Source organism: Xenopus laevis, chromosome 6S, assembly GCF_017654675.1.
Source record: "Xenopus laevis strain J_2021 chromosome 6S, Xenopus_laevis_v10.1, whole genome shotgun sequence".
Taxonomy (NCBI): Eukaryota; Metazoa; Chordata; class Amphibia; order Anura; family Pipidae; genus Xenopus; species Xenopus laevis.
Window position 1 is genome coordinate 19,452,332 of NC_054382.1, and position 13,397 is coordinate 19,465,728.

General features: G+C 40.4%; 1 pseudogene; it reads right to left on the reverse strand.

Annotated features, from left to right (window-relative positions):
* The window catches only part of LOC108719668, a 66,122-nt pseudogene that overhangs the window by 19,957 nt on the left and 32,768 nt on the right, over positions 1–13,397 (reverse strand).

A 13,397-nucleotide genomic window follows, 5' to 3' on the forward strand; every position in this document is an offset into this window, starting at 1 on the left:
ATATATAGGCTTGTAAAATGAAATCCTATACTTAATCCAATAGATGGCAGTAGTGTTCTAACATATCTCAAATTTAAAGGCTGGTGAAATGCTTTGGTTTTTTTTTTCCTTTAAAGGGAAAACAATAAAATGTATCACCATTTTTCTGAAAGGCTGAACTTATTAAAGGTATTTACATACGTTAATCTGGTATAATACTCTGAATGTGCATGCTCTAAAATTCATATACAGGTATGGGATCCGTTATCCGGAAACCCATTATCCAAAAAGCTCCAAATTACGGAAAGGCTGTCTCCCACAGACTCCATTTTATCCAAATAATCCAAACTGTTAAAGATTATTTCCTTTTTCTCTGTAATAAATAAAACAGTAGCTTGTACTTGATCCAAACTAAGATATAATTAATCCTTTTTGGAAGCAGAACCAGCCTATTGTATGTCTACATAATTTTCTAGTAGACTAAAGGTATGAAGATCCAAATTATGGAAAAAATCCATTATCCGGAATACTTCAGGTGCCGAGCATTCTGGATAACAGGTCCCATACCAGTATATGTATAGATATATATATCCTTACACCGTATTAAGTCATAAAATTGTTCCTGATCTATTAGGCAGATTTCAGTAGGGTAATTGTGACTTTTATCATTATGTTATATACAAGAATTGTGAGATGAGAATCTAGAAAAGTCATTTGACCAATCAGAGGCCTCGATTTTTATTAACTGCAGCAATAATTAATTTAATTTCAGGTTGCAGGAGTCTAATATAACCTCACAGTAACCAATCAGCATGTGCTATTGATTAAAATTTGCCTAATAAATATATGATTGGTCTTTAGTGGTTAGCAGAGCTATGCAAGCTTTATCCCTTATCACATCGCTCATAAAATTCTATTAGTACTAAGGTTCTTGGAGTGATAGAGCTGCGCTGGAGCACAAAGAAATGGCTACTGTGGCATGAACAGTTGGAGAAGAGAGCAAATAGCTGTCAGTCAAGTCTAATGAAACGCAGATATTGAAACGAGTTCTATTGAGTTTAAAAATGAAAGGGCTATTTCTCTGTGCCCCCAAGAAGAATTAGATTAGTTTAGAAATTGACCCTATCAGGTTTTCTTTTTAAACATGAGTTCAATGAACAGGACTTGTTGTGAAAATATTTGCCTATTGTTTTAATGAAGAAAATTTAATGAAGAAATATTATTATCTGTTATTTGTATATTGCTGGCACATTTAGGTAGCACTTTACAGAGATCATATCATTATCATCAACCACTGCCCCAATGGAGCTTCCAATCTAAAGGTGGCCATACACGGGCAGATAAAGCTGCCGATATCGGTCGTTTGGACCGATTTGACAGCTTATCTGCCCGTGTTCCGACGGGTCATCCCGATCGATATCTGGCAACAATATCGATCGGGAAGGTTGGATTTTTACCCGACCGACCCGTCGGAGCCGCTTGGCGCATCGTTATTCGATCGTTCGGCCATACGGCCGAACGCTCGAATTACCCCCGATATAGCCACGCAGTTTAGTGGCATATCGGGGAAAGATCCGCTCGTTTGGCGATGCCGCCAAACGAGCGGATCTTTAAGTCTATGGCCACCTTTAGGTCCCTATCACATTCACTAACAGTAGGAGCCAATTAACCTGCCTGTATGTTTTTGGACATTGGACATTTTGGAAAGTGTAGTTCTCAGAGGAACCCACACACACACCAGGAGAACATACAGAATGTATGGTTTTTGTTATTGTTTGCCCATAAATCTGAAATTAAGTGGACTATCCATGCTCATTCACCTGCAGGTGTCTCTACTGCACTCCATTCCACAGTAATACATATATCTGTTATTAATGGCGTTCAAAGTGTGTGTGGCTCTTTAAATCCATGGTAGAGCAGTGGCCTCTTGTAATACAGTGGAGGGGGCTATTCTAAGCACTTTTGTCATTTATATCCATTATTTATTTATTTTTTATTCCAAGATTTTAAAGGAAAACTATACCCCCCAAACAATGTAGGTCTCTATAAAAAGTTATTGCATAAAACAGCTCATGTAAATAAACCATTTTCATAATAATATACTTTTCTAGTAGTATGTGCCATTGGCTAATCATAAATAGAAAATTGCCATTTTAAAAAATAAGGGCCGTCCCCTGGGATCGTAGGATTCATGGTGCACACAAACATACCAACAAACCATACTTGTTAGGTCACATGAGCCAATTAACAGACAGAGTTGTGTCTTTTGCTCCCACACTTCTTCCTGTTACAGTTAGAGTTGAAGTATTTCTGGTCAGGTGATCTCTGAGGCAGCACAGAGACCATCACAAAATGGTGGCTCAAGGCAAGAGATGTAAAAGGGCAATATTTACTTAAATATATATTCCAGTTTGGTGAGATTCTTTAATATGCCACTTAATATGATATGAACTATCTGTTGCTTAAGTGTTCATTTTGGGGGTATAGTTTTCCTTTAAGGGATACATGTGCTGATAATAAGAATTCATTTTGTTCCAACAGCGACACCTGCTGGTCAGTTTCCGACCAGTCTGACCACCAAGTAGTCAAGGAAGTTGTCAGAGGAGAGAGAGTGAAAGAGGCTGCTCTGATGTTCTTCTGCTTAGGAAAGATTTGAGAGAGTTTGTAATTTTTTTCCTAAGCAGAAGAACATCAGAGCAGCCTGTTTCTCTCCTAAAAACTTCCTTGACTACTTGGTGGTCTGGTGGGAAACTGACCAGCAGGTGGCGCTATTGGAACAAAATAAATTCATATTAACAGTACATGTATCCCTTAATATCTTAGAATAAAAAATAAATATAAAATGAATGTAAATTACAAAAGTGCTTAGAATAGCACCATCATCAATTTTACGTTCACTTGTTTTAAAGGTTTACTTATCCTTTAAGGGATTGAAGGGTTTAGCCCAAATAAAACCTATTTATTGTATAGTGACAGAACATGTAATCTTAATGACATTTTTCAATATCCATTAATATGTTTATATTCTTCTTTTGCATTTTCTTTCATTAAACGCAACATAAAAACACCCTGTGTGACCTTGCCCTAAAGATATGGTTGCCCTAAATAAACATAAGCTTGTGCTATTATGCAAACACCATGAATTAAATATGCTAAGAATGATACTGTGCCCAACACAGGAATATTGGACAGTTACCAATAAAGGTGCACTCACTTTGTATTTGCAGGGCAGTTTGTGGTTAGATTCGCCAGCACAAACGCTGCAGATTCTCTGACTTCAGCATTCTCTTCAAATAATAATGGGACAATCTGAGGAATTCCTGCAGTAGTCATGAACAGGTAAAGTTAGATATCAAGAGACTCTGCTGATACAGGTATAGGATCCATTATTACGGAAAAATCCCTTGTCTGGAAAGCCCCAGGTCATGTTCATTCTGGGTAATAGATCCTATGCCTGTACCAATTACTCCAAGTAACTCCTAAATACATGTCTTGTTTGTTGAAGACATTTTTGATTTCCAAGTTTTCACACATGGCCGAAATAGTGAAGAAGACCACAGCCTTGACTTCATCGTTGTCAGTATCCAGCAGGGCCGTTCCTGCCATGAGGCAAGGTGAGCACCTTGCCTCAGGCGGCAGTGAACGGCTAGTTACAAGGGGCGGCAAAAAGCCGCCTACAGTAACTTTAAGAGACGAATTTCCGCAGTACTCGCTCATTGCACTAGCAATACCGCCCCTTTTGACTAGACGCACAAGATAGACCAGGAAAAGCTACAAATAGCCCCAATCAGGAGTTTAGTTGAAGCAGCCTTCGGGTGGATACTCCAGGGGTACAGTCAGGCCTGGACTGGGAGTCAAAATAGGCCCTGCCATTCCAAGTACGCAGAGGCCCAAACAACCCCCTACCAGCCCAAACAGCCCCCAACCAACCCATTCTATGGTAACTTTCTATGGAACCATACAGCAGCCCTTCTGGCATTTGCCAGAACCCACAGATTGCCAGTCCAGGCCTGGGTACAGTGATAGTCAGGGAAAGCTGTAGAGTGGGACCACAGGCCATAGCCATCATAAAAATTCATGTCCAGAATAACAAGGGGACACTAACAAGGAGCATGGGGTTGTTGAGGGCAGGTGGGGATAGTGAGATCCTAACAAGGGAGGTGGGACAAAAGTGGCCTCAAGGTGTCAATAACCCTGTTGAGAAATTGGGGCATTTATGCAAGTGCAGAAAGACTCTTAACGCCAAAGCACTTAGGATATTATTGTTATTATTTACAAAAATGTATAATGCTCCAAGGATATTGCCGGTAATCAGGGTAAGGTGAGCACCAGTTCTCTCTGTGATGTTTGTCTGTCATCCTTTTTATCTATATAACATATTATGCTGTATATTATATAATTTACAAAAAGGAAAGGTTGTGGGAGCACTCCATGGCTTAATAAAAATGTACTATAATACAATGGAAGTGCTACTGATCTGGCCAAATTAACTACAGACATAGAAAAAAAGAAGAACAATTGATTAATGCACATTCCCTGGTCCCCTGTCATATCAGTAATCTATGCAGATGCATGTATTTACAAAGACAGGGGTTTTTTAGTTACAAAATTATGATCATAAGAATGATAAGCCACCATACCACGTCAAGGTAAAACCCATATGGCGGTCCCTAACTATTTACCTTTGGTCATAATTTCAAATGCCAAAGCCTCCCGGCATAAGAGCATTACCTGAAATAAAAGGTCTCCCGACCTGGGCATTGGTTTTCATCATAGGGCTTAGTCCTCCCCCGCCATTAGCTTTCAAAGGGGAGAGATAACCTAGACCCCAGCATTGGTTCCATGAGATTAATCCTCCCCCGCTTGCAGCTTTTAAGAGAGAGAGACTGCCCAGACCAACACCCATTTCTTATTATATCATTTACTAACCATTTTGCTCTACCCTCTCCTATTACTAGCTACCCTTTCCATAATGATTTCTATTAAAGCCACAGACACCATGCATCTAACAATTAAAAAAACGAGGACGGGTAATATTAGCTGGGAATATTAGCTGTCTGTTACATACCATTCTGAGCCGCTCTGCTAATAGCTTTTGCTGTATTTATTTGTGCTTCGGGCAGTGGAGTTGTTTCAGCGAATTCCAGCCCCCGACTGCTGCAGAATGTGTAATGCCTCAACATCCTCCAGGCAGTTTGCAATTACCAAAAGTGTGTCAACGTGCAAGTCATTAAACTCCTAATAACACATGAAAGAAATATATGCGGTTAGAGACCTTGTATATATGGTACGTTGTGTGAGTAGGCTTGTTCTATGTTACTTCAGTGCTAAATCTTTAAAAGCACTCGTCACTGAATGCATCAATGAATAGCTTGGATGAAAGTCAAACTTTATTCATTACAGATAAATTTATAACATTCTCCAACGGTACACTACCTCTCCGTCTGCTCTTTAGATTGTCAGCTCTTAAAACTAGTAATGAGAGAATTTTTCGCCCAGGCATGGATTCGCAACCAAATTCCGCCATCTCCAAATTTTTTCACAAAACTGTGTCGAAAATTTGTCGCAACAAAAAAGTTGCCAAGACAAATCTGTCGCTTAGCCAAAAAGTCACCATAAGAAAAAACTCTGCATTTGGAGAAACTTGAGAAAAACACCCAACCGATTAATTTTTAGAAATATTCTTTACCTTTGTTTCTAAGAGTTTTAGAAACTGCTCCAGTGCTTGATTTTCTATAAAGATACGCCTGGCTTCCGCTTCAGAGCTCACGCTGCCCAGGGTTCTGAGAGACAGTTGTTGAATAACGGGATATTCAGTTCCCAAATGGCAGATCGACTCTGAATTTCCTATAATAGAATCATCAACGTCACTGCAGTAATAAAACACTGGATAGAGAGAAGACCATAAAGCAGGCATAGAAAATGTGTCACACTGCAGATTTAGCAGAACTACAACTCCTACAGGTGTGAATGAATCTTTTTATCTTACGTGGATGGTTGATAAAGAGGCAGTCTTACAGTGCAGTGGGTATTAGCCATTAACAGAAACATAAATCATTTTTTTTAAGGGACTGGATCTTTGTATAAAAGATGGTAACATTTACCCTAATCGCACACAAGCTCAAGAACCACATAACAGATTTGTTGTTTTGCCCAAAAGCTCTCCATATACAGGCCAATAAAGGCTAATTAGAAATCTAGATATCGAATAGGCAGGTTACAAAGTCTTGTAGGATGGGGACTATATTTGCAAACTGATGTTTCTTCCTCCAACAGGCCTGTATAGGCCTCTATAATAATCCAATCATTGCCCAGATTTGCCAGAAGGGGGCCTAAAGAGCAAGGCCCCACTTGGATGCTCTGTCCACCCCCACGCTCCTCCTTTCTTCTGCTACCTGCTCGTTTTCGGGTATATCTCCTGAGTGCTCAATTCTACAATACTGGTAAAAAATGTCAAAGCAGCTGGCTGGTATGTCGCCCCTTACTTTGTGTCTTTCTAGAAATTCTAATCTTATCTTTGTAAAGTGCTGTGAAATATGTTGGCATTATCAGGACTGCCATCAGAAATGCAGGGCCCCATACGACAAAATTTCCAGGGCCCCCTGGGCTGCGCCCACCACAAGCCCCACCTACAGGTCCGCCCTCCCCACCCCACAGGTCCGCCCCCCACCACACAGTAAAAAAACAAAAAAAATATTGGTGGCTAGGGTTCCCACATGTTGATAAAAAAAAAGATATTGGTGGTCAGGGCCCCCCATAAAAAACCATTTGTGGCCAGGGCCCCCCATTAAAAACTATTGGTGGCTAGGACCCCACATGAGAAAAGAAAAATTGGTGGCCAGGGCCCCCCTCCACACATTATGAGAAAATTGGTGGCCAGGGCCCCTTAAACGTCCATGCCTTCCCGAAGTCAGCAGCTCTCAGAAAGATGGGGGGCCCGGCTAATCAAGTAAGCCCCCTACAACTCTCCCCCCTGTCCCCCCCCTGATGGCTGCCCTGGGCATTATATAAAAAAGTTGCAGCCGTTGAAATGTCATTAAATGGCACCTGTTGCCAAAAAAAACATCCCCAACCAAAGGTGCAGCCCACACTGCAGTTTGGGGTAACAGTAGTTTTTTGTTTGTACATTGCCCCCACCAGAAATAGGCCACCTGCACCGGGAGGGAGGTCCCTGTTCGACTGGGCATGACGTCAGAAGCACATTATACGCATGCGTTTTGACCGGCATGACAGCTCCTACCAGGAGCTCATCCCGCTGGCTGGGGGCAATTTAAAAACAACAAACAAACTACTGTTACCCCAACTGGAGTACGGGCTCTATTAGTGTCAGGGCCCGAAGGCTCCGCTAGGATTTGCGGACCAAGGAGGAAGCGGCAAGTGCAAACACAGTTCAAGGTATCCAAAAAGGGTTAAAGGCAAAGTTCGATACAGGCAGCAAGGTTCTTAGTCGATATAACAGGCAACACCCAGGAACACAACAAGTTGAACATATAATTGGGCAAGGTCTGCTAGGCTCTGCATCTTTTATAGGCAGATTTTCTTGCAAACGAGCGTGATGACATCATAAATCACGTGCTGACGTTGCTCGTTGACTGCATTTTGACTCTCTGGCATCATGATGCTGCGCACGTTTTGACACATTGCCGTCAGAATGTGCAACGTGGAAGTACTGGGTGCCGCCATCTTGTCCATGGCGTTGGCGTGAACCAGCATGCACCTTTGGTTGGGGATAATATTTTTTGCCAACGGGTGCCCTTAAATAGATGCATGAACACAGAAGAGAAAGAGGCATACTTGTATGGGACTTGTTATCCAGAATGCTCAGGACCTGGGATTTTGTGGATAATGGATCTTTTCGTAATTTGGATCTTCATACAGTCTAGAAGAACGTCATGTAAACATTAAATAAACCCAATAGGCTGGGTTTTCCTCAAATAAGGACTAATTATATATTTTCTAGGATCAAGTGCAAGTTCATATTTTATTATTACAGAGAAAAAGGAAATCATATTTAAAAATTTGGAGTCTATGGGAGACAGTCTTTCTTTCTGGATAACGGGTTTCCAGATAATGGACCCCATACCTGTACCTACTGAGTTCAGGGAAAAGTACCTGTGCCAGGAGATAAATGCACTCAACGCAATTCTTCTTGACATCAGGATCAGGGCTGCTTAGCAGTTTAAAGAGGCTCCAGTCCATTCAGTTCATATATCTGTTTCTTAGTACTTAGTAGTATATTCAGCAGTCATATATGCAAGGCAGAGAGTTGAAAATTCATGTATCACTGCATTTTCTGCAGGGGAATAAGAAATATTGTTTTGACTTACTTCCTGCTATCAAAACCAACTGTACAAGGAGAATCGTGGGGTGTCTTTTTATCACTTCTTTTGCCACTCTCTCTTAGATAGATATCCAGATAGAAAGATAAATAGATGCCTAGACAGAGTAGATGGTGGGTGGGTGTTCGGGTATATTTCCCAGACATGCTGTTAGCCACACGATTATTGTAATTGGCTAAATATAGTGTGCCTACGGAGAAACGGAGAAGTTACAGCTGTTTCAAGAAAACAGGAATGTTGTACTGGTGTAGATACTGCAAATTCAGTTCATCAAGTCCCCATATGCAGTTATTAGATTCAAACAGATGGTTGGGTTTGTCAACAAAATATTTTGCAGATTAAAGCTACCTTCTGGTGTGAGTCGAGCAATTAGCGACGGTATGATGTCCAACTTCTGCAGCAATTTCCTTACATCATCTAGGGAAAGTAGCAGGGAAAGTTAAAGATGAAAGAAGATTTAAGCAGAGCACAAGTGTTTGTATGTTAAACCTCTTTTGTAAGACAATTCAGATAACACTATTGAGACAATGGTACCGTAAACTGTTGTTAATGTACCGCGTTATTTCAGTATACATTGTAGAATTGCCAGATTGTAACAATGTAGGGTCAATCACACTATGTTACTGGTTGAAAAAACCCATAAATATGGGGATTATTTACTTGTACCGATAACTGACTATTTCCAAATTCAGCATTAGCAGCAACAATTTGTACAGTGACATGTCACTCAGCCTTTTGGAGTGTGTCACCCAGTTTACAACCTAAGACAAATTTCCAGAGATGCACCTCAGGGCCCATTCCTTGAGCAGCAGCTTTAGGGGAAAAAAATAATTAAAAAAATAAATAAAGATTCTTCATATTCCCCATGGTAATATAAAGGAGGAATGTTGCTGTGTTCCGTACTATAAAATGGGGTTACAAACTGTACGGTCACAGCTGTCACAACAGGACACAGATTATATACAGAATATGTGACTTCTGCTACACTGTTTCTAAAGTCAGAACCAGGAGTGCAGAAAGGTGGAGACAAAAAACTGCTTTCAATTGTGAACATTGGAAAGTTGCCTAGAGTTCCATTTTCTTTCATAAGGAATTTATTTTTAATTGTGGGTTTATATTCCTTTTAACAGCAAAACAATGCAATAAAAAAGCATCCCATAGTGACACAGCATCCAGAAACCAATTTACAGCTGGATAGATAATTTATCCAAATGATAAGACTACACACATGCATGTAATTTAGTGTATGGTGTATGAGTTTCTTTCTATCACCAAAATAATGCTGTTATGTAAATGAGCATGCATGAAAATGATATGATTAGTGATGGGCGAATTTGCGCCGTTTCGCTGAAAAATTTGCGAATTTCGCATGAAATTCGCGAAACGGCGAAAAACTCGCGAAACGGCGCCGGCGTCTCGTTTTTGACGCTGGCGCCCGTTTTTGATGCAGGCGCCCGTTTTTGAAATTTTTTTTTGACGCCGGCGAATTTTTTACGCGAATTTTCGCGGGCGTTTCGCGAATTTATTCGCTGGCGGTGAATCGCGCAAATTCGCCCATCACTAGATATGATTCTTTGTCAATGATAAATGGCACTACCAACTGGAATATTTATCCTAATTTATTGCTAACAATGTATATGAAAGGCAATATAGCCAGGCTTACAGAATTCAAGTCAAATATTTAGTTAACAAAAATACACAAAGAACATGTTTCTTCCAACTGTGCTCTGTGAGAAGTATGTAGTAATAAGAAACAACATGTTGTGAATATAGAGACAGATATCGGACATGGCTTTATAATGTATAAACACTGGCATTTTAGCAAGTTATTTTAGCTTTTGTAGTGAGAATTGCCCATCTGTCATAAGAATTCCTTAAAGGGATACTGTCATGGGAAAAAAAATGTTTTCAAAATGAAACAGTTAATAGTGCAGAATTCTGCACTGAAATCCATTTCTCAAAACAGCAAACAGATTTTTTATATTCAATTTTGAAATCTGACATGGGGCTAGATATTTTGTCAATTTCCCAGCTGCCCCTGGTCATGTGACTTGTGCCTGCACGTTAGGAGAGAAATGCTTTCTGGCAGGCTGCTGTTTTTCCTTCTCAATGTAACTGAATGTGTCTCAGTGAGACATGGATTTTACTATTGAGTGCTGTTCTTAGATCTACCAGGCAGCTGTTATCTTGTGTTAGGGAGCTGCTATCTGGTTACATTCCCATTCACATGACTTGGGGCAGCTGGGAAATTGACAATATGTCTAGCCCCATGTCAGATTTCAAAATTGAATATAAAAAAATCTGTTTGCTCTTTTGAGAAATGGTTTTCAGTGCAAAATTCTGCTGGAGCAGCACTATTAACTGATTCATTTTGAAAAAAACAGTGACAGTATCCCTTTAAAGAAGGGACACAAGGGGTGTCGGTATTGAGATTTCACACTAGGTACATTCGAACAAAAACAGAACAGGGGCTGCTATAAATACAAATAATGGCATGCCAGAACTAAGCCCTTTTCAGTGGGTCACACATTAGGTTAGACATGTCATTATTACTTTATATATAATTTATTATTTGACAACCTAAAAAGTTACCCTACATGTTCCCTATTTCCTCAATAGATTGTGCCACGATTCTAAAACATAAATGTTAAAGGGGCTGTTCACCTTTAACTTAACTTTTAGGGGCAGATTTATGAAGGGTCGAATTTCGAGGGTTAAAAAACCCTCTAATTCGACCCTCGAAGTAAAATTCGACCCTCAAAGTAAAATTCTTTGAATTCGAATATCGAATTCCGAGGATTTTACCGCTACGATAAAATCCTTCGAATCGAGCAATTTTAATCGATCGATCGAAGGATTGTTATTCGATCAAAAAAAGCTTAGAAAAGTGCTGGGGAAGGTCCCCATAGACTAACAGTGCAGCTCGGTAGGTTTAAAGTGGCAAAGTATGAAGTTGAAGTATTTTTTAAAGAGACAGTACTTCGATAATCGAATAGTCGAACAATTTTTACTTCGAATCATTCGATTCGAATTCGATGGTCGAAGTACCCAAAAAATACTTTGAAATTCGAATTTTTTGTTCATTCGCATTCTTCACTCGAGCTTAGTAAATCTGCCCCTTAGTATGATGTAAAGAGTGCTATTTTGAGAAAATTTGCAATTGGTCTTAATTATTTACGGTTTTTAAATGATTTAGCTTTTTGTTCAGCAGCTATCTGGTTGCTATCTGGTCCAATTAAACCTAGCAACCAGGCAATGGATTAAAAAAGAGACAGGAGTATGAACAGATGAGCACCTAAATACAAAGATAAGTAATAAAAAGTAACAATCACATACTGTACAATTGTAACCTCACAGAGCAATATTTTCTGGCTGCTGAGATCAGTGACAGCCATTTGAAAGCTGAAAATAGTAAGAAGTGGAAGGAAAATAATAATAATAAAGACCAGTTGAAAAGTTGCTAAGCATAGGTCTTTGTATAACATACTAAAAATTAACTTGAAGGTGAACCACCAATTTAAATTTATTTATTAATTTATTTTCAGGTATCGTTTATCTTAGACTTAAAGGGACACTGTCATGGGAAAACGTGTTTTTTTCAAAACGTATCAGTTAATTGTGCTGCTCCAGCAGAATTCTGCACTGAAATCCATTTCTCAAAAGAGCAAACAGATTTTTTATATTCAATTTTGAAATCTGACATGGGGCTAGACATATTGTCAATTTCCCAGCTGTCCCTCTGAGGCAAATTGGAGTGACTGCAGATGGGGTGTTTTGCCTTCCTCTGGATCAACTAGCAGGTAGGCAGGTTAGATATAGACTTAAAAGGTTGAACTTGATGTATGGGTCTCTTTTTTCAACCGACCTTACTATGTACAGTATGTAATATAGCAGAAGAGGAAGGACAGAGGTAATGGAGTCTAGCGCAACTATATAAAAGTACAAGGCTTGTGTTTGGTTGGTACCTGGAGTTGTCGGTAAGACTGGGTATGGGAGAGGAGGCAGGGCATAGGTCTGTGTCGGGTTTATACAGGCAAGTATCTCAGGCTTGGGTGCCCCTAGGCCTGCATGGTCCTAGCGCCACAAATTTGGGCAGGGATTTATATAATCAGACATGATATAACGTGATAATTAAGCTAACTGAACTTTGAAGCCTGTAGTGGCAGAGTACACAAACACCTTATAGAACAGAAAGAGATAAGCCCAGGGGAATATGAAGAGCAGCTCTGACATGTTTGCAAGTGAGTAAAGAAGGTTTAGCCAAACAACACAGGTCAGTGTAGCGGGGATCTCCCCTGCACGTTTATTTCGTCAAATGATGTAACGTTTCGGGGGCGTGCCCCTTCATCAGACATCTGTCTGATGAAGGGGCATGCCCCCGAAACGTTACACCATTTGACGAAATAAACGTGCAGGGGAGATCCCCGCTACACTGACCTGTGTTGTTTGGCTAAACCTTCTTTACTGAATTCGTTGGGAGAGGCGCCGACCCCTCCAGCCAGCACCGGGCAATTATCCTCAGGAGAGACTCAGGGGAAATTAGGTAATTGTGTTGATGTTTGCAAGTGAAACAGTGCATGCAATATTAAAGCAGGCATAAATAAAGTCACCGGCTTCAGTGCTTACCTGCTGCTGTTGCTTCTTTAGTCTTGTTGCTAACTTAGTTGCTGAGAAACATCATGAGCTTGCCCAGTGAGCGAGACAAGAACTAAGAAGGATAATAGAATAGGACGAGGCTAGCCATGGTCAGGGCCTTTTGTTAGAAAGCCAGCAAAAATGCAGCCAGAGGCTTGGGATGGGGACTTTGGGAAGGTGAGGGCGAGTGGAACAACAGAGCTCGTGCAGGGGTCAGAGGATTAGGAGGTGGTGACTAGAATGTCCCTGATAAAGGCTAATACTGAGCATCTTCACTTTTAACCTGATATTTGTCTGCTTGCAGGTCTGGTTAGTAAATATGTATTCAGGTTGGAACCACAGGGAAGGAGGTAGATGCACCTGCTGCAATTTGGGGACCTGGAGGAAAGAATGTTTCTTCATTGCCATACTAGCAGTGGCCCTATGCAGAGGGAGACATTACAA